The 21610-nt window shown below is 57.5% G+C and overlaps 1 non-coding gene across 1 annotated transcript; it reads left to right on the top strand.

Moving 5' to 3' along the window:
- The first annotated feature begins 3396 nt into the window (after positions 1-3396).
- Positions 3397-3549, top strand: LOC127028548 (5.8S ribosomal RNA). Its single transcript, XR_007768019.1, has one exon. It is a non-coding gene; the product is annotated as a 5.8S ribosomal RNA (ribosomal RNA).
- The last annotated feature ends 18061 nt before the right edge of the window (positions 3550-21610 follow it).

The following is a 21610-nucleotide window of genomic DNA, read 5'->3' as shown; positions in this document are numbered from 1 at the left end:
GGTCAGTCAAATAGGGTGCTTTTGCCACTCATTCCCAGTTAGGCTTATTTCAGCCTCCAATACAGTTAGCTGTTGAGATCCCTCTGTCACCCCAGAAATACAAATACGTTCTACCCCTTTATAGCATTAGGGTACACTGTGCACCGGTGTCTACTAGAGCTTTATACTCCTGTGGATCTGATGTGCCAGGCCATTGGATCCGCACAGTCCAGTAAACCCAGTTGCCTCTCTTCTCCACCTGGCTGGAGGCAGGGCCCCTCTAGTGCTGGTCATAGGATTCTCCACTCGCTTTTGGTAAAAATGGATTAGAATTCCTTCTAAATTAGAATTCCTTCTAAAACACAGCACTGTCCCAGCTACTAAGAAGAAAATTAACTCTATCCCAGTCGAAACCAGGACACACCTCTTCCCTTATCTTCTCCCCTTCCTTTCCCTCTGTGAGGCTATTTTTGTGGCGTACCTTCACGGTGAAATGAGCTCCAACACCAAACTGAGGGAAAGAGAAAAGGGGCAAGGTGAGAGGTGTTGCAGTCCTTAGTTTGCAGATTTAATACATAGGCCCTGTTCAGAAAAATACAGCATGTATGTAGGTCAGTGGTCCCTGCAGACTATTATGGCTATATTCTTTATAGCCATTTCTATAAATACAGGACTTCACGCAGCGGGTTCACATGGTGCTGTGCTTCTTGTAAACTGAATCGTTTTTATCCTTGCTACAGTCTGGAGGTAGCAAGTGCAAGCTGATAGATTGAGATGGAAGTGAAAGCAAGCGATACACATGCGATGGTGATCCTGCCCCAAGGCATGCTGTTTATTGATCTGGGAAAACACTGCAGTGACTCTATCAGAGGACAAGGTTTTCAGTGCTATTTCTGTATGTGATACCCAAGGAGATTTTTTCCCTCTGCGTGTGTTTCTGTGCAGGCATGTGCATGAAACAGAGGTGTTTCTCTGTGCCATAACAGGGACTGATGACAGCTGGGTGGGTTGGAACATGTGCAGTCACAGAAGAAACTTCCTGCAGCTGCCCTGCCATGTACTTCAGGATAAACAGCTCTTCTGGTCGTTTGCTGCCATCGAGAGCTACTGAGTGCATGGGAAGGTATTAGGTTCCTCCTCCCTGCAGTTGGCACTGGTCCTTACTGGGTAGCCTCCCACAGCAGCCAGCCCCATCAGTTGTTAGGCGGACATATGCAGCTGGACTGCGTGGCACGTTCCTCTGATTCGTCCATTCTCCATCTTGCACAGCAACACATTTAAAATACTGAAATGTGCTCTTTTTATTGCTGTTAATGTTCAAAAATCTTGTTTTGGTCTGGTCAGCAAGGTATTTGGAAAACATCACTGTTGCATTCTGAGGACAAAATAGGTTCCCATCCTTCCCCCTACCCCCCACACTGTCTAGGATCCAGACCTTTTCCCCCAACCCCCCTATGTGTAGCTTGGCTGCGTTCATTTTGCTGCCTCATACCAAGAATATAGCAAACAACTGCAAGATGTGTACTGTGTGCTCCAGGCCAAAGAAAGTTTTAAATAGTCCCAGTTTATTTTGTGCAGCCGTGCAGCATGGTACATTTTGGAAGGAACAGTGGGATGATGTATCAGAAGTTACTGACGATGAGGTGATACTGGTAGTGGTTTATTTTCAGAGTCTGGTTTGGGAAAGAATATACTCAAATATTCTAAGGTACAGAACTATTAGAGAAGAATGAGTGCAAGGTAAGGAGCGTCATGCTGCATTTATGGCTAAATGTTTGTTTTCATTTCATTCAAACTAGAAAGTAAACAAAGACAGTACCTCCAAAGGAATTCAAATAACTGTCTTTGTTTCCCAGAGTGAGCATACAAGCACTGGGGAGCAGTTTGCAGGATTAGAACTTCAGCCTGCTCTGGGTGATAAACTCTCAGGAGAGGAAAGAGAAACTCCAGTTTTTTAAATACAGCTCTACTTATCTTAATATTTCTTCTTGTTAGATTTTGTTGGCAGTCAGGCTCTAAGCATGTGATTAAATTGTTAAAAAATCAAGATATTTAAGGATTATTTACTGTATTAAATCCTCTTACAAGCAGTGCACTGTATTGCCCTGTGGATAGTATAATGTCATGACTGCAATGACTGGTAATTTTCCTTTCCTTTTCTAGTACAAGGATGCATTTATGAAGGGAAATCCAGGGTACAAGTGGTGCCCCACAACAAGCCAACCTGTGAAGACCCAGACATCCACTGTTACAAACAGGAAGAAGCTATGGGCCTTTGCTTCAGACACCGCAAAAGATTTACCAAGCTCGAGGAAAGTGACAAAAAGTGAAGAAATACCACAGCGTAACTTTGGGATGGCAGGTGAGATTTCCACCCATGTTCCTCAAATGTAGCAGCCTCGTTTTGTTTGAGGATACAGCACCGGAATTGAACTGCAAGACCAGTTTTCTGAGAAATTAATTCTTCTGTCATCTCAGAGCAGCACAGCCAGCCCAGCAGCCTCCAACGGTAGTAATGTCTTGCCAATGTTGCAAAAATGCAAGCAGACTGAAAGGGATATGTAACATCAATCCAGGACAATGTTGTAGAAATCTCCATACAGAATCTCTTCTCTGAAGAATTAAAGAAGGGAATACAACTAGGCAAATCAATCTGTTTTTATGGAAAACAGGGCTTGTCAAGCAAACCTGATTTTACTCTGTGATGAGATTACAGATTTTTTTGATAAAGGGAACTGTCCAGATGTAATAGGCTTAGATCTTTGGGAGGCTTTTGACTTAGTATCAAATGACATTTGGTTTTAAACAATTCGTGCTATATAGCATCAATAAAGCATGAACTAAACAGATTAAGAATGAAAAGGGTGGCCAAGTCTACCCGGCTCCAGCAGGATTTAGCTGCATTTCCAGGGCTGAGGGGTAGACCTGTTGTCCCCACCACTTCCTTGGAGCTGCCGAAGGGGTTGCTGTTTTTCACTGCCTCCAGTTACATCGTTGTAAAAGTTGGCATTGTTGGCGTGCCTCCCTGGTGGGCAGAGGCGCCGCTCTCGAAGCATGCTGGGGGTGGGGACGTGCCAGTCCGTACTATAGGAGCGAGTGGTGACTGGTCTCTGGAGCAGCGCTAGCGAGCGGCTGCAACGCCTGCAGCTTGGCCGGCGAAGTGGGGCACTGGGCGGTCATCATGGCGGTTTCCCCAAGCGGTCTGGCTCTCTTTCCAGCTGTTTGACACAGCCGTGCCCCGGCGCTTGCCAGACAAGCCAGCCCAGTGTGTCTGAGGGGCTGGGGGGTACGGAGAGGCAGAGCCACCGGCAGGCTCCGGCAGCCATTGGCGACTGGCACGAGGGGTAAAGCTGTTCCCTGCGGGGCAGGGCAAAGACTGGCAGCCGGTGGCACACGGGGCAGAGCCAAAAGCCAGACAACTCTTGGTGGTGGATCACTCAGCTTGTGGGTTGATGAAGAACGCAGCTAGCTGCGAGAATTGATGTGAATTGCAGGACACATTGATCATCGACACTTCGAACGCACTTGCAGCCCCGGGTTCCTCCTGGGGCTACGCCTGTCTGAGCATCCCTTGATCAACCACTGGCTGGGCCACCGCCCCTCACCTCACAGCAGGGTGGCAGCCACAGCGGTGCAGCTGGGCTGCCTCGCAGGCCCATGTGCGGCCCCAGGCCGGGGAGCAGTTCCCCGTAGCCCAGTGGTGTCAGCCAAGGGCCTTCATCCCCTTAAATCGAGACTCGGGGAGCACTCCGAAGCTCCCTGCTCCTGGAGCGCCCACTGGGTGGAGCTTGTCCCACCGGGGCCACCAGGGTTTGTCAGGCCGGTTGGGCCTGTCACAGTGGTGGTGGGGGAGGTGCGGGCCTTGCCCCAGGCCTCCTACGTGGGTGGCTGTCTGTGGGTGGGTACCACGGTGGTACCGTGTCATGCTGCCGCACGCGCACGTGCGTGCCAGGGACGGGGGTCATCCCTGTCGCCCCCCCTCCATTTCTCCCTGAACCCCCGCCACACTCCAGGCGGCAGCAGCAGGGACCTGGGGGTGGTGGCGGTGGCAACTGCACGTGTGGTCGCCATTTTACCATCCACCCACCCGCCCTCCGCTGTCCCGCCCGGGTGCCCACCCGGCCGTTGCCCCTGGCCATCATCCCTGAGGGCCATCTACGGGTGCGTCTGATGTGTGTTGGGCCATCTCCAGGCTGGGGCTTTCCTGCACGCGCCCTCCGCTGTGTGGTGGAGGGCGGCTGGGCAGCGTGAGACCGCAGCAGCGCTCGCGGTGCATTTGGGCTTGCAACCTCAGATCAGATGTGGCAACCTGCTGAATTTAAGCCTATTAGTCAGTGGAGGAAAAGCAATTAACGAGGATTCCCTCAGTAACGGCGAGTGAAGAGGGAAGAGCCCAGCACCAAATCCCTGCCCCACAGTAGGGCATGTGACGTGGTGTACAGAAGCCCCCCTCCCTGGCAGCGCTCTCGGGGGACCCAAGTCCTTGTGATCGAGGCCACAGCCCCTGGACAGTGTGAGGCCGGTAGCGGCCCCCCGGCACACCAGGCCCAGGGCTTCTCGGAGTTGGTTGCTTGGGAATGCAGCCCAAAGCAGGTGGTACATTCCATCTAAGGCTAAATATCGGCACAAGACCGATAGCCAAAACGTACAGTAAGGGAAAGTTGAAAAGAACTTTGAAGAGAGAGTTCAAGAGGGCATGAAATCATTAAGAGGTAAACGGGTGGGGCCCACGCAGTCTGCCTGGAGGATTCAACCTGGCAAGTTGTGGTCGGCCAGCATGGGTCTGGCAGATCCCCACCTCCACCTCCCCTCCACCCCCCGGGGCACTCACCCACGGGGGCGGGCTGGGGGGACGGGCTGGCACAGGGACTGCTGCCCAGCCGGTGGCCGGCTGTGGCTGGGCACATTTCCTCCATAGCGGTACACCACGACCAGCTCTGGGGCAGCTGGGAAGGCCTCCAGCAGGTGTTACAGCCCCTGGGCAGCAGGTCTCACCGAATCCTGGGGTCGAGGGAGAGGACTGCCGCTGCACCCTCCCCCCCAGCAGTGCAGGGCCACCTGGCCTGTGGTACGCAGGGGAGGTGAGCCCGCTGGCCCTCAGCGCTGCTGTCAACCGGGATGGAGTGAGCTCAGTGTGCCCTGACTGCACGGCGCTGCCGGGCTGTGTGTGGCTGCGCCTGGGCACCTGGGGTCCGCAGCAGTGTCAGCTACCCACCCGACCTGTCTTGAAACACGGACCAAGGAGCCTAGCACGTGCATGAGTCACGGGCCATCCCAAAAGCCTGTGGCATAATGAAGGTGAGGGCCGGCGCACGCTGGCTGAGGTGGGATCCCGGGGCACGTTGAGCGAGAAGCCCCGGGCACACCACCGGCCCGTCTCCCCTGCGCTGCCTGGCCGGGGAGGTGGAGCGTGAGCATCTGTGCTAGGACCCAAAAGATGGTGAACTATGCCTGGGCAGGGTGAAGACAGAGGAAACTCTGGTGGAGGTCCGTAGCGGTCCTGACATGCAAATCAGTCATCTGACCTGGGTCTAGGGGTGAAAGACTAATCAAACCCTCTAGTAGCTGGTTCCCTCCAAAGTTTCCCTCAGGATAGCTGGCACTTGGCAATGGGCAGTTTTACCCGGTAAAGAGAATGATTAGAGGTCTCGGGGCCAAAATGATTTCAACCTATTCTCAAACTTTCAATGGGTAAGGGAGCTGGCTCGCTGGTGTGGAGCCGTGCCCTGGAATGCGAGTGCTCAGTGGGTCACTTTTCATAAGCAGACCTGGTACTGCGGGGTGAACCAAATGCCAGGTTAAGGCGCCCAATGCCGATGCTCATCAGAGCCCAGAAAAGGTGTTGGTTGATCTAGACAGCAGGACGGTGGCCATGGAAGACAGAATCCACTAAGGAGCGTGTAGCAACTCTCCTGCTGAATCAACTAGCCCTGAAAATGGATCGCGCTGGAGTGTTGGGCCCATACCTGGCTGTCACTGGCAGTGTGAGACCCACGGGGGCTACGCCGTGACAAGTAGGAGGGCCGCTGCGGTGCGCCTCGAAGCCTGGGGCGCGGGCCTGGGTGGAGCCACCACAGGTGCAGATCTTGGTGGTAGTAGCAAATATTCAAACGAGAGTTTTGAAGGCCAAAGTGGAGCCGGGTTCCGTGTGAACAGCAGTTGAACATGGGTCAGTCAGTCCTAAGTGATAGGCGAGCGCTGTTTCAAAAGAGTGGGCGATGGCCTGCATTGCCCTTATCTGATCGAAAGGGAGTCTGGTTCAGATCCCCGAATCTGGAGTGGTGGAGACAGGTGCCACAAGGCGCCCAGTGTGGTGATGCAACCGATCCCGGAGAAGCCGGCGGGAGCCCCAGGGAGAGTTCTCTTTTCTTTGTGAAGTGCTGGGCACCCTGGAATGGATTCGCCCCAAAAGAGGGGCCCACTCCTTGGAAAGTGTCATGGTTCCAGCAGCATCCGGTGAGCTCTCACTGGCCCATGAAAATCCGGGGGAGAGGGTGTAACTCTTGTGCTGGGCCGTACCCATATCTGCCAGGGGAACGGCCTCTGGCATGTTGGAACAATGTAGGTAAGGGAAGTCAGTAAGCTGGATCTGTAACTTTGGGATAGGGATTGGCTCTAAGGGTTGGGTCGGTCGGGCTGGGGCACAAAGCGGGGCTGGGCACGTACCGCGGCTGGACGACACACCATGCGCTACCCGCCTGGGCGCATGTGCAGCGGCGAATGTGGATGTGCGCCGGGCTATTACTCTCTTAAGCAAGGGAAGCATATGGCCAGCATCAGCTTTCAGTTCTGTCACCTTCCGTGTGGCAGCAGTCGCTGGACGTTTTCAATTTCGGAGGCAGGCTCTGGCTAGAGGGGGAGAGATTCATGGGACTATTACGTGGCTAACCAAGCACAGAGCCCCAGCGTTGGTGGGGCTGTGATTAGGCTGCCAAGGCAAGCTGAAGGCTACTAATAACTTTATGTCTAGGCACCTTTTGTGTGGGAGCAGTCACTGGACATTTTCAATTTTCGAGCTGTGCAGCACCAAGAGTGTGAGGAAGTGAGGGATCAGTTAGGTGACTAAGCAAGCACAGAGCCCCACTGTTGGTGGGGCTGTAAAAGGACTGCAGGAGAAGGTGCGGGCCAGCTATAACTCTCAGTCCAGGCACCTTCCCCGTGAGAGCTGGATGTTTTCAATTTTGGTGCTGGGCTCTGGCGAGACTGAGAGAGAGTGAGGGGATCGTTAGGTGGCTTTGTAAGCCCAGAGCCCCAGTGTTGATGGGGCTATGAAAGGGCTGTCAATGGAAGCAGAAGTCCAGCCACAGCTTTCAGTTCTGGCACCTGCCATGTGCGAGCAGTTGCTGGACATTTTCAATTTTGGAGCCGAGCTCTGGCTAGAGGGAGAGACAGGTGATCGTGAGGTGGCTAAGCAAGCGTAGAGCCCAGCATTGGTGGGGCTACGAAGGGCTGACAAGGGAAGGTTGGACCCAGCATCAGCTCTCAGTTCTGGCACCTTCCATGTGGGAGCAGTCTCCGGACATTTTCAATTTTAGAGCTCGGCTCTGGCTGGAGTGAGAGAGAGTGAGGGGACTGTGAGGTGACTAGGAAAGCACAGAACCTCAGCTTTGGTGGGGCTGTGAAAGGGCTGCCAAGGGAAGGGGATGACCAGAAATACCTTTCAGTTTGGGCACATTCTGTGTGGGAGCAGTCACTGGAGATTTTAAATTTTGGAGCTGGGGTCTGGCTAAAGGAGGAGAGAGTGAGGTGACCAGTACGTGGCTAAGAAGGCGCAGAGTGCCAGTTTTGCTGGGGCTGTGAAAGGGCTGCCAAGGGAAGGGGAAGCCCAGCATCCTAACCAACCCTAACACTAACTCTAACCCTAACCCCTCACCCTAACCCTTACCCTCACCCTCACTCTAATCCTAAACCTGACCCTAACCCTAACCCTAACCCTAACCCTAACCCTAACCCTAACCCTAATGTGAGAGACTGAAATGAAAGGGTTAATGTCTCAAACACCCGGTGGAAAGGAATGTTGAACATTAATGAGATAAGGAGGGGTTAGAAGAGGGGATCTGGAGGCAGGGTGGCACTTTTCTAGGGCCGATTTTCTTATCTTGGGTGACTATCTAAAGAATCAGTTTGAGACAGCTTTACACATGCATTTCTGACAGAGGGGAGGGGGGATCGAAATCACTAGAAGCCCCCCAGTCCCTTTCTAGAAAGTACCAGAACAACAGACCACACATGCAAGATAATTAGCATACGAAGCAAGACTGGAGGCAGGGACTGGGTAATAAATACCGCCAATCTGAGAAGCCATCTGTGCACCCACCATCTGAATGGACTGGACCAGAGACGTCACTGGAACACAGGGTGCTGATCTGGATCTTCCCTCTCTCTCTCTCTAACTTTATTCCTCTCTTTCTCTCTTTCCCTCTCTGTCGTACGTTCTCCTATATAAGGTTGAAGGTTTATAAGGTTATAGGTTACAAAATTGAAAGTTCCAATACTTTTGTAAGGTTGTAAAATTGAAGGTTTAAATCGTTTTGTCATAAGGGTTCAAATAGCTTCTGCCATAAATAAATGTTTAACCAATCGTCTTGGGTCATTTCACCTTAATTTAACCCAAGGGTATTCGAAATATCGGCCATCCCAGAAATGGTTCTCCAGGACAGTCCTTTCTGAGACCCGACACGTTGTGAGGGACTGGAAGAGTTAATGTCTGTCAATGTCTCAAACATTGTAGCAACCAAGGTGCCCTCTGCGTAACAAAGAGGGCCATTAGCAAGAAGTTGGCTGGCATAGACACAGGGGGTGTGCCGGAGGGTGTACAGTCCTGTGTTCTGGCAGAACCAGCCTGGTAACCCACCACATATGGCCAGAGGCCACACAAAGCCTATCTGAGGCGGGGGCTTGTAGCTCCTTAGCAAGTCCCTAAGACCAGCACCCCAATAAATCGCACATACTCAGTAGATAAAGAACCCCCTGGAACACTACTATATATGTGAGAACTGTCTGGAATGAACCCATATAAGTCTTCAAGAGACGTGACTGTGGACGGAGATGTAGACTATAGAAGACACAACTGCAAAGAGCCACGTTGCGCGCGCCCATCACCGGAGGATTGCCACGCTCGTCGCCGACACTGCGGGATCCAAGGGTGGTGACTATCTCTCTTTTCTTTTCCCCCTCTTTCTTTTTTTTTCTTATTCCTCTGTTTTCTCTCTTCTTGTGAACGTTTTGCTGCAACCCATGCTGCCCACCGTTATGCCTTCCACAGTTTGGATTGTTCAAATAAAGTGTTCAAAGTGATCGTTTGGTGTCGTTTCACCTTAATTTAGCCCGGGGGGATCCCAGAACCTCTACGACCTTCTGGTCTGTCCAGTCCGGGTTGTAACACACGTAATGACCTCAACTCTAAAGCTAACCCTAGCTGTAACATGCAAAGATGAACATGCTCAGCAGATGTGTCTGCAGGGCATCAGCCACATGGCAAGCAAGGCTGAAGACCGTCCCTGGGCAAAGAAACCAGAGAAAAGTTAGGCCTGTCTCTTGAGGTCTCTTCTCTAGGATGCCCAGCCACGTGTGTTTCTGCTCCCTGCGGGGGGGGCAGGCACCGAGTCCTACGCACTCCCTCCCCGGGGCCAAGAGCAGGGTAGCCTGCACTTCTCCTGCCACTTGTGCCATTTGGCCAGAGATGTGGCACAGCGCAGCTCTCCGAGTTCGCCCCCGAGGACTTCACAGCAAGCAGCAGTGCTGAGCTTACTTGCAATTTCGGTGGCCTTCTCACGCCACTTTGCAGGCCCTTGAGTGGCTGAGCTGGGAGTTGACTGCAAAAAGCGTGTCACCAGCTCCACCTCCGTGCAGAGGCTCCTACGGGAGGAAAACGAGAGACATGCCGGTTGCCCACCGTCCCCACGCTGTGTGAGCCGAGGCCTTTGCCAGAGGTCGGCCTCAGGAAGCCTGCCAGGGGACGTCCCAGCTGCAGTGAGAGAGGGCAGCACAGCTGAGCTGCTCCCAGGGGTCCCCCCTCTCCTTTCCCCATCCTTTGCTTCACAGGCCTGCAGTGGGAGAAGAGGAAGCAAGCTGCCAGCAGCAGTCCCCCGCCATGGGAAGCCCACTCGGCAGCACAGCCCGATTCTCACCCCCTCCCTCCCTGCTCCCCGCTCCCTGCCTCCAACCGGCCCCTCGGCAGGCACCTCTCACTGGCCATTCGCGGAGGGGGCACAGGCTGCTGTCCCCCACCGTGGCCCCCCACCTCTTCCCCAGGCGCTGGCGGTCTCCCGACCCCTCTCATCCCCACACAGCTGCCCCCCTCAGCCAGGCAGGACCGTGCCTTAACGTCCAGAGGGGGCCACTCTCAGGTCCCAGGGGCTTGGCCTCCCCCGTGCAGCAATACCTCCCCATGCAGCAGGGCTGGGCTCCGACCCCTGCAGCACGAGGCTACCGCCTCCCCAAAAGCTCATGCTACACGCTGGCTTTTGGCCAGGAGAGCGAGCCAGGCTTTCAGCTGAGACCCAGCCCCTCAGAAGGGGGGCTTCGCAAGCCACGGGGCTCTTCTTCAGAAGCCTCTGTCAGCTTCCCCATGCTGCTCCGCGCCCCACTGGCCATGTTAGGCCGCGTCCCTGCTACCACCCCAACCTGACGCCCCGGGCAGGAGCAGCCCACTTCGTACCTACTTGTCTGGCAGCGGCTTGGCCCCGCTGCCTCCGCTGCCGGCTCTTGGTTGGCCTTCTTCCCCAAGGAGCCTTTTGAGGCCCCTTGGCATCTTCTCTGGGGTGCCTTTCTCCTCGCCATCTCTGGGCAAAGGCAGGCACCCCGCTCAGCTCTTCCCCCTCAGCCCCAGCAGTGTGGCCTGCCCAGGCAAAAACAGCTCCGGCAGCAGCCCCACGCCGCCCCCCAGCAGGAGCACGCCTGCCCAGGGCAACAGCCACACGGCAGCTGTGCGCTCCTTCCCCGTGCGCCACAGGGCAGTGTGGGCAGCCAGCTCTGACCTCACAGTGGCAGCTCTGATGTCACACTGGGGCTCCCCAGGGCTGAGCAGGGCGGGGAGACCCTCTAAGCTCTCCTGGGGCAACACGGCTGCTGCCCGCCCGGGCACAAACAGACCCCCGACAGAGAGCAGCGAGATCTAGAACGGGGACGTTCACGGGGTGAGGAACGGGGTTTCTGACAGGCCAGTCAGACAGGCTCCCCACACCCATTTTATGGAAATTATGGGTTAATCGACAAACGGATGGCCTGGTTGCTGGCAAGGTGCTAGACCAAATTGTTCCATCCGCTCCTCCGGCCCCACTATCGGGACAGTAACGGAGGAGCTCCCAACCCCCGGCCCTGGGAGCCCCAAAGAGCTGTCCCAAGGGTTGTTGGTCGCCCTGCAACCCCCGCCTGCAGGCTGCCCAGTAGCCATGTCAGCGGGCACTCCCGCCTTCCCCCGATGGATCTTCTTGCGCACCCCTCTTTGGAGACAAATCTTCTGCACCGATCTGAACTGCCACATCATTTACTTCCCCCCCTCCCCTTTTCTTCTTCTTAATTTTTGTCCTTCTTTTTCTTCTCCGGTTTCAGTTGAGGCTTTCTGGTTTTGCCATCTTCCCGTGAACCTGCACACGATAAATGCAGGTATACGCTGGGTTTCCCCAGTTGCTCTTCACAAGAAGTTTGATATACGAAAAGGCTCTGGGAAGCGGCGCGTTCTGTGAAGAAAAGAGGGCAAAGGAAACGGAGGTGTTAAGAGTGACAGTGCGATCAGCGTATCTCCCCCTGCTAGCCCTGCTCAGGAGCAAGCTCCCGAAAGTGAGTGGGAGCGGCTGTGGACATCTGAGGCTCACGGCTGGTACCGGGGCATCTGGGGAGGCTGGGGACACGGGAAGGGGGAAGGCACCTGGCGTCCTCTGCATGCCGGCCCGCCTGGGGCTGTGTCTCCCTTCCCCCTGCCCCTTTCCCTCTGCTGCTTGCTCTGCGCTAACAGAGAGGCCAGGGAGGTGCTCCTATGCGCGGGGCAGCTGGTGTGCAACGCCACCAAGCTCCCGCTGTCCGCTCTGCCTGCCTTCCTCCTGGCAGGCATGAGAGCACCGGGACAGAAGGGGCATGCTATGCTGGGAGGAGAGGGCACTCTCCAGCCTGCCAGCAGGCCACAGGGTGGAGCGACGGTGCTGCCCGACAAGACGTCGCTTTGGCGGAGCCGCCGCCTGTGCAGCTGGCTCTGCTGAAGGCAGTGGCTGCAGCCGGGGGTCTCTCAGGACTCGTGCTCCCACGGGCGTGACCCTGCCCTTGCTATCCTTTTGCTACCACCACCGCATGCTACTCAGCCCTCCTAACTCCGCCAGGTCTCTCGGCGGTGGTCCAGGCCCCTGTGCCCAGGGAGAAAGCATTCACGCTCTTCCTGCCATGGACTCGCAGGCAAACCTGTTTTGCTCCCTGCCGTCTTGCCCCCATGCGTGGACGGTACCTTCAGAGGGAAGGTCTGAATGGCCTCTTCTGCCACATCGTACATGAACGTCCCAAGGAGAGTTTCCTCTTCTCCATCCGCATCCACTCCCTCGGGGGCAAAGCACAGGGAGAGCAGCTCAGACTCGTCCCAACAAAGAGGGAACGTATGCGCTGGATCGGCCCTGTTATCTACCCAGCCTCTCCTGGGGCTCTAGCAGGAGTCTGGCACTGGTTAGGGTGGAGCTCAGTCTCCACCTGGAGTTCTGGTCAAGAACCCTGAGGTGCTTTGGCCAGAATAAGTCTTGAGAGGGATGAAACCTGTAGAGCCCTTGAAGTATCCCGCTAGGGCACTGCGGTGCTCAGGAGAGAGCAGGACACAAACCTCAGAGGATGCACAAAAGCAAGCAAGTCCCTGTCATGACTTTCCCCCAGGGCCACAGGCCAGCCAGAAGCGCCCAGCAGAGACTTACAAAGACAGCGATGTCTCTGGGGGCGCTGATGACGGTCCCAGATGGAGAGGCTTCTTTGGAGATGTGCTGCACAGTGACGGCAGTCAGATGGACTCGTGCTGGCAGCCTGATGACCACCTGGCCCTCATGCCCTTGTAAAGGCCAGCAGTTTTCTGGGGAAACATCCGGCTGCAACCAGAACGCGAGAGCAAGGAAGTGTGAGAAAGCGTTGGGGCCGACACAACTGCTCCTGTAGCTTGAAGCATAGGCGCCCGTGTGTCTGTGGGGTCTTTCAGCTTGCAAATGAGGCGCGTGTGAGGAAACGGACAGAAGCAGGAGGCCACCTTCCCTGCCTGACAAAGGGGGCTCTCAGTATTATGGAAAAGAGGAGAATACCGGTTATGAAACCATCCTAGTCAGGGCCTTACAGAAACACCTCTCTGCCCAGTAGCTCTGCAGGGCACCCCCCGCCTCCCGCCTCCCACCCCTGAAAAGGCACTGTTAGGGATGAGTGCGGAAATGGGGTCACCAGGGAGAAAGTCTTTCACCCAGCTGTGACAGAGGACTGTGGGCAAGCTGCAGCAGTTCCGCTCGGTTCAGCTCTGTTCCCCTCCTGAGGGGAACCACTGATTTCTAGGAAGCCCAGCCCTGTGTTTGAGCTTTGGTTTCAGGAACCTGATCAACACTGTGGGCTTGAGCAGTACCGCTGGAGTGAGGGGAGAGCCCCTGAGGTCGGTCCTCAGCTTCACAGGAAGGAAGGAAACCAGCACTGATCATTTCTGCTACGATACCTGCAAAATAGTATCAGGAGGGTTGGCAGTGCGGAAGAACCATAAAACCCTGCAGCCCCAATTCTCTTTGCAGTCGTAGGTCTCGGAAGTTCTCTGCAGGTCAATGGTGGCACCTGTAAGGAAGGCGGAGTGGATGACTGCAAGAGGCCACAGACTAGGAGGACTTGGTGCTCAGATGCTATTTCTGACGCCGCCGGCCAGCTCCACCTCTGTCAGTCCTGTCCTCATCACCACGCTGCTGGGGGTGCCCAGCCGCGCAGGGCAGTAACGGCATCCATGTGCCTGGTGACTGCTTCTCTCGCAGCACCATGAGGAGAAGGTCTGAGGATGCCGGGAGACAGCAGGCACCCATGTGAATGATGGCAGACCAAAGCTGAGGGCTTGCTGCGTGGGCAGCAAAGGAAGACCCAGCCATTCCCTTTCCAAACGCAGCGGAGAGGAAGACAGCCCCTCCATCAGCACAGGAACGTGTGCGGGGGCAGCGCCAGAGGCACCCGCGCAGAGGCCGAGGGCAGGACCGGGAGGGAGTCTGAGAGCGCCACTCTGCCGCAGCCTTGCTCTTGGACCCCATGAACCATTTAAGCTCCCCCACCTTGGAGAGCAGCGCCTGGAGCACAGCCTCCTTTGGGGAGTGCTACAGACAAGCACAGGGCAAGGAGACTGGGCTGCTTGTGTCCATACCAGAGCTTTTGAGGGCCCAGTCAGACATCTGGACGTAGACTTCCGAAGCCGTCTCGGACACTGCCTGGTTAGCTTCCTGAACTTCCTGGGAAAGCCATGAACGAACACAGAAAAGGACCACATCAGCGGGCAGTTCAGCGTGGCTCCTAGCGCCCGGAGGAGCAAAGGGTCAGTGCCAGAAACGCAAGGCAAGCCTTGTCCACGGAGCTGAGAGACTCTCTGCTGCTGACGTGAGCCACGAGGACTGAGGAAGAGTATCTGTGGCCACGGCCACAGCCACGGCCCCGAGGTGGGTTGACGAGGGTCCCCACACCCTCCTCCCCACCCTCCACGCTCTCCAGGTCAGCCGGGAGACGGGCTCAGGCCCTACCAGTGACGGCTGGCCCCGTGAGTGTGTCTGGGTCTCACCAGTGCCTCAGGGCCCCGGCCAGAGTGGCCAGAGGCGCCGGCGTGCCAAGGGAAGGACGTCGGGAGCCCTCCGCTGCCTGAAGCGGCCCGGTTAAACCGGGCCCGGCGGCGAAGGGCCTGTGAAGCACAGAAGCTCACCCAGCAAGCCCCTGGCAAAGGCTGGCTTGCTGCGGTCAGCAGTCTGAGCCCACCACTGATCCCAAGGAGTGCGTTCTCAGAGGTTCTGCCCAGCCAAGCCTCCTTCCCCAAAATGCAGGGTCACCTTCTTTGCACTGCTGATCTCCGCCCTCAGATGAGCCACCGCCTCCACCAGAAGCTGCAACTGTTGGGTTTGCTCCGCCAACAAAGCGTTCATGTTCCTGCAGGAACAGGAAAGCAGATCTTGTCAGCGAGCGGCCCATCCCCTCTGGGGAGCGTCTGAGCTCAGCAAGGAGCAGAGACACATATGCTTTCCCTGCTTTGCGAGTGCTTCCCTTCCTCACCAGGTTGAGCAAAAGGCAAAGGCAGGAGGGAAGTACGGGAGCCCTGGCTGTTAGGAGAATCAGTGCAGGCAGCACGAGGTCGGCTGACGCTTCTGCACACACCCAATGCCAGCTCAGGCAACATCTCTTACCGCAGGGTCTTCAGTTCTGATGCAGGCGCACATCTCAGCTCCTGAAAGGCAAAAACGCTCTGTTAGAGTGTCTCCACTACCAGAGCTGCCGGGGCTTCCCAGGAGAGGCTTCCCTAGGAAGACACGGCAAAAGCTGCTGCTTCTTTGGGTCACCCTGCGTGGAAGCCGAAGAGCCCGTGATTTATCCAGCCACTGTCAGCAACGCTCCCTTGCAGGAGGTGCCTGTCCCACAAGAGTCACCGACCTCCATCAGTCCCTTTGCCCACGTTGTCCACACCGGCAGTGAGGTCCCGCAGTAAACAGCAGCTGCAATTCACATCACCAAGACAGAGTTATTTGACTCTTCGACTAGGGTTGCTAGCGATCCCTGCAGTCGCGTTCTCTCCTCCCTGTTGCCTTGGGGGTGGGGCAGCAGGTTAGCTGAGGAGGTGGGGAACGTGGGGTGCAGAGAGAGGACGCGCCTCTGACCGGGAGCCATCACCCCAGGCTTCAGGGGACTGCGCAGCCGTGATCTTCAGCTGTGCTCAGTGCCCCAGAGCTATTCCCCATTTCCCCTCACTGCTTCAGTGAGCACCGCGACCAGGCTGTATCGGCTAGGAGAGGTACCTCTCCGTTGGTCCCCCTGCACGGCCCCTCTGGGAATGCCCAGTTCAGGCTTGGAAATACATGTGCCCTTCTCTCGCAGACTTGCAGACTAAGCAAGCCATTTGGTCCAGTGGCCAGAGCAGTGGCATGGCTGGCAGACTACCACTCTTACTGGCAGTCCAAAGGCAAGTCCCCGTCAAGGACATACTCAGGAAGCACTTGGGCCACAGGAGTTTCCACACGTACGGGCCAAAAAGGAAAGCTGGCCAGCTAAGAGCTGGCGTCCAGCACAGCCAGGCTGTCACTCTCAGATGTTTGTTCACGCAAACTCACCAAGAGCCACCGGGAGCAACAAGAAGAAGACTTCCAAGAACCTCTTGTTCTGCAGGGCCGTCTTTTGCCTGAAACAGAGGGAGTCCCGTGGCTGTCAAGGAGCCAAGTCTTCAGCAAACCCCTTCCCAGGTGGATTTCCATTTTCAGGCCGAAAAGCCACCGTTTTGGAAGCCTGCTGCTGACAAGAGAGCTGACAGAGCAGCGCCCAGGAGGAACACAATTTCTGTCCACACCGTTCGACACTGCCGGCAGCTCTTCCCCTAAGGAAGGGCTCCAAGAGCACCTTCCGAAAGGGAATGAAAATAATGCCGGGAAGGAAAGAGGCCGAGCAAACCAAGACCGCTTTTCAGCAGTCTTGCTGGTGTGGACCTTGCTCTCTCTTTGGCTGAGAAAGCAGGCCTGTTCTCACTTGGGATCACACGGCTCTCTCTTAGGGGTGTTTCTCTGCCCGGCTGGGAAGCACAGGAGCCTTGCCTGGCTTTCCTTCCAGAGCCTTCCCAGACCTACGCGGTCTCTTGCCAGAGCTGGGGAAAACCCTTCCCCTTGTGGAGGCGTGGCTCTGCACCCGAGCATCTGGCCATGCGGCAGTTTGTCCTACCGCGGCCAAAGTTTGGGCCTCCGGCAAATGCGTGGGAGTGAGACTGCCGAGGGGCTTTGCTCTTGCTTCTCCCTGAGAATGGCCGCAGCACGAGCAGCGCCCGAGCTTCGGTGCCCGAGTGGGAGCGCTGGGCAGCTGGCCTGGGAACACCCCCTTGCTCTCCCCTTTGCTTGCACTGGCCCTCAGACATCCCCTTTCTCCCCCCGTCCACAGCAGAAACATGTAGTACGTACGCGGCAAAGATGCACACGCTCAGCAGATGTCTCCACAGGGAGACAAGGGTACCTGCCGAATGGCAAGCAAGGCTGAAGACCGTCCCTGGGCAAAGAAACCAGAGAAAAGTTAGGCCTGTCTCTTGAGGTCTCTTCTCTAGGATGCCCAGCCACGTGTGTTTCTGCTCCCTGCGGGGGGGCAGGCACCGAGTCCTACGCACTCCCTCCCTGGGGCCAAGAGCAGGGTAGCCTGCACTTCTCCTGCCACTTGCGCCATTTGGCCAGAGATGTGGCACAGCGCAGCTCTCCGAGTTCGCCCCCGAGGACTTCACAGCAAGCAGCAGTGCTGAGCTTACTTGCAATTTCGGTGGCCTTCTCACGCCACTTTGCAGGCCCTTGAGTGGCTGAGCTGGGAGTTGACTGCAAAAAGCGTGTCACCAGCTCCACCTCCGTGCAGAGGCTCCTACGGGAGGAAAACGAGAGACATGCCGGTTGCCCACCGTCCCCACGCTGTGTGAGCCGAGGCCTTTGCCAGAGGTCGGCCTCAGGAAGCCTGCCAGGGGACGTCCCAGCTGCAGTGAGAGAGGGCAGCACAGCTGAGCTGCTCCCAGGGGTCCCCCCTCTCCTTTCCCCATCCTTTGCTTCACAGGCCTGCAGTGGGAGAAGAGGAAGCAAGCTGCCAGCAGCAGTCCCCCGCCATGGGAAGCCCACTTGGCAGCACAGCCCGATTCTCACCCCCTCCCTCCCTGCTCCCCGCTCCCTGCCTCCAACCGGCCCCTCAGCAGGCACCTCTCACTGGCCATTCGCGGAGGGGGCACAGGCTGCTGTCCCCCACCGTGGCCCCCCACCTCTTCCCCAGGCGCTGGCGGTCTCCCGACCCCTCTCATCCCCACACAGCTGCCCCCCTCAGCCAGGCAGGACCGTGCCTTAACGTCCAGAGGGGGCCACTCTCAGGTCCCAGGGGCTTGGCCTCCCCCGTGCAGCAATACCTCCCCATGCAGCAGGGCTGGGCTCCGACCCCTGCAGCACGAGGCTACCGCCTCCCCAAAAGCTCATGCTACACGCTGGCTTTTGGCCAGGAGAGCGAGCCAGGCTTTCAGCTGAGACCCAGCCCCTCAGAAGGGGGGCTTCGCAAGCCACGGGGCTCTTCTTCAGAAGCCTCTGTCAGCTTCCCCATGCTGCTCCGCGCCCCACTGGCCATGTTAGGCCGCGTCCCTGCTACCACCCCAACCTGACGCCCCGGGCAGGAGCAGCCCACTTCGTACCTACTTGTCTGGCAGCGGCTTGGCCCCGCTGCCTCCGCTGCCGGCTCTTGGTTGGCCTTCTTCCCCAAGGAGCCTTTTGAGGCCCCTTGGCATCTTCTCTGGGGTGCCTTTCTCCTCGCCATCTCTGGGCAAAGGCAGGCACCCCGCTCAGCTCTTCCCCCTCAGCCCCAGCAGTGTGGCCTGCCCAGGCAAAAACAGCTCCGGCAGCAGCCCCACGCCGCCCCCCAGCAGGAGCACGCCTGCCCAGGGCAACAGCCACACGGCAGCTGTGCGCTCCTTCCCCGTGCGCCACAGGGCAGTGTGGGCAGCCAGCTCTGACCTCACAGTGGCAGCTCTGATGTCACACTGGGGCTCCCCAGGGCTGAGCAGGGCGGGGAGACCCTCTAAGCTCTCCTGGGGCAACACGGCTGCTGCCCGCCCGGGCACAAACAGACCCCCGACAGAGAGCAGCGAGATCTAGAACGGGGACGTTCACGGGGTGAGGAACGGGGTTTCTGACAGGCCAGTCAGACAGGCTCCCCACACCCATTTTATGGAAATTATGGGTTAATCGACAAACGGATGGCCTGGTTGCTGGCAAGGTGCTAGACCAAATTGTTCCATCCGCTCCTCCGGCCCCACTATCGGGACAGTAACGGAGGAGCTCCCAACCCCCGGCCCTGGGAGCCCCAAAGAGCTGTCCCAAGGGTTGTTGGTCGCCCTGCAACCCCCGCCTGCAGGCTGCCCAGTAGCCATGTCAGCGGGCACTCCCGCCTTCCCCCCGATGGATCTTCTTGCGCACCCCTCTTTGGAGACAAATCTTCTGCACCGATCTGAACTGCCACATCATTTACTTCCCCCCCTCCCCTTTTCTTCTTCTTAATTTTTGTCCTTCTTTTTCTTCTCCGGTTTCAGTTGAGGCTTTCTGGTTTTGCCATCTTCCCGTGAACCTGCACACGATAAATGCAGGTGTACGCTGGGTTTCCCCAGTTGCTCTTCACAAGAAGTTTGATATACGAAAAGGCTCTGGGAAGCGGCGCGTTCTGTGAAGAAAAGAGGGCAAAGGAAACGGAGGTGTTAAGAGTGACAGTGCGATCAGCGTATCTCCCCCTGCTAGCCCTGCTCAGGAGCAAGCTCCCGAAAGTGAGTGGGAGCGGCTGTGGACATCTGAGGCTCACGGCTGGTACCGGGGCATCTGGGGAGGCTGGGGACACGGGAAGGGGGAAGGCACCTGGCGTCCTCTGCATGCCGGCCCGCCTGGGGCTGTGTCTCCCTTCCCCCTGCCCCTTTCCCTCTGCTGCTTGCTCTGCGCTAACAGAGAGGCCAGGGAGGTGCTCCTATGCGCGGGGCAGCTGGTGTGCAACGCCACCAAGCTCCCGCTGTCCGCTCTGCCTGCCTTCCTCCTGGCAGGCATGAGAGCACCGGGACAGAAGGGGCATGCTATGCTGGGAGGAGAGGGCACTCTCCAGCCTGCCAGCAGGCCACAGGGTGGAGCGACGGTGCTGCCCGACAAGACGTCGCTTTGGCGGAGCTGCCGCCTGTGCAGCTGGCTCTGCTGAAGGCAGTGGCTGCAGCCGGGGGTCTCTCAGGACTCGTGCTCCCACGGGCATGACCCTGCCCTTGCTATCCTTTTGCTACCACCACCGCATGCTACTCAGCCCTCCCGACCCCGCCAGGTCTCTCTGCACAGTGAGATGCAGAGTAGCTGCACAGTGATGTGCACACAGTCTGCACAGACGGCAACCTGATGACCACCTGGCCCTCATGCCCTTGTAAAGGCCAGCAGTTTCCCGGGGAAACATCTGGCTGCAACCAGAACGACCAGTACTTGCGCCCAGAAGTACCCAGGTGCTGTGCTTTGGGGAAGAGGAAACCCACGGTGCTTTACAGGAGCATGTTAGCACATCCGGAGCCGCCATCCTGGGGGTATTGCCTGGGCAGTAGGCTGGCAGCCATCGCGGTCTGCCGGGCACCAGCACTGCCCTCCCAGGGCATGAGCTGCCCCAGCACAAGTTAAACCCTCGGCACAGCTGCTCATAAGCAGTTGGTCAAGAAGGACCAGAGCCCAGATCAAGGAGAAACCTCACATGACCCTAAAAAAAGGCAGGAAATAAGGTTTTCCCAAGGGCACAAAGGAGCCAGCCTCCCCCCAAGCCCCATCTCGCCCCCAGGCATGCTCCACTCTCGGGGTGCAGGTCCTGGGCTTGCAGCTGTGGTGGGCTTGCAGGGTCCTGAGGAAGGGGATTCAGCCTGTGGAAGAGGAAGGGGCTGATCCTGATGTCCACTCACAGGATCCAGACCCCCCAGGGAGCTCCGACCTGCTGCAGGGTGCCAGGGTAACAAGAACCATGAAATGCACCTGAGCCCTGGAGGGGCCACCGAGGTCCCACCAGAGGGTTCCCCTTTCCCCATCAGCTGCAGTGGCGCTGGCACTGCCCGGGGTTTGTATGCACCAGCTTGCAGATGCGGTCGCGGACCAGGTCGATGATCTCCTTCCCGATGGTGTGGTGCCCACAGGCGTAGTTGTTGGCCACATCCTCCTTGCCCGTGATCAGCTGCTCGGGGTGGAAAAGCTGCCGATATGTCCCCATGCGCACCTTGTCTGCGGGGAGAGCCGGCCCGCCCCGTCAGCACTGGGCACCCCATTAACACTGGGTGCCCTGTTAGCACCAGGTCCCCCCTGCGCTCACCCATCACCATGGGCTCCAGGTCCACGAAGATGGTCCGGAGCACGTGCTTGCCAGCCCCCGTCTTGCTGAACAAGGTGTTGAAGGAGTCTTCCCCCCGCCGATGGTCTTGTTGCTGGGCATCTGCCAGTTGGGCTGGATGCCATGCTCCAGGCAGTACAGCTCCAGTTGCCAACCTGCACTCCCGCTTGGCCCACAGGGAGGGAGATGCACTCACCCTGGGGGGGAGAGGGGGGGCTCGGGCTCAGGCTCGGCTGGCAGCAGCTCCCACCCTATCACTGGTTGGAGTCGTTGCCTCCCCTCCACTGCCCCAGTGGCAGGAGCTGGGGTTGCCCAGGGTTCTTCCCTGTCCCCACCACCCAAGGCCTGCACTAGGACAGGGACAACTTCAGCCCCTTCCCCACAGGGCTGCCCATCACCACCCCCCCTGGTTCAGGTGCACACCTGGGCCCCATGGTAAGGGGAATCCCCCTTTTCTCCACCAGTCCTTGTACAACCCTGGGCTGTCCCAGCCCTGCTGCCAGCCCCTGCCCTTCCCCATCAGCCACTGGCTCCCATGGCACCAGCCCAGACCCACAGGAATGTGTGTCAGGCTGGCAGTGTCTCCCCACGG

The sequence above is a fragment of the Gymnogyps californianus genome, unplaced genomic scaffold (genome assembly GCF_018139145.2).
Source record: "Gymnogyps californianus isolate 813 unplaced genomic scaffold, ASM1813914v2 HiC_scaffold_34, whole genome shotgun sequence".
Lineage (NCBI taxonomy): Eukaryota > Metazoa > Chordata > Aves > Accipitriformes > Cathartidae > Gymnogyps > Gymnogyps californianus.
Note: the sequence above shows the minus strand (reverse complement) of the source record. Positions and strands in the feature narration are given on the sequence as shown.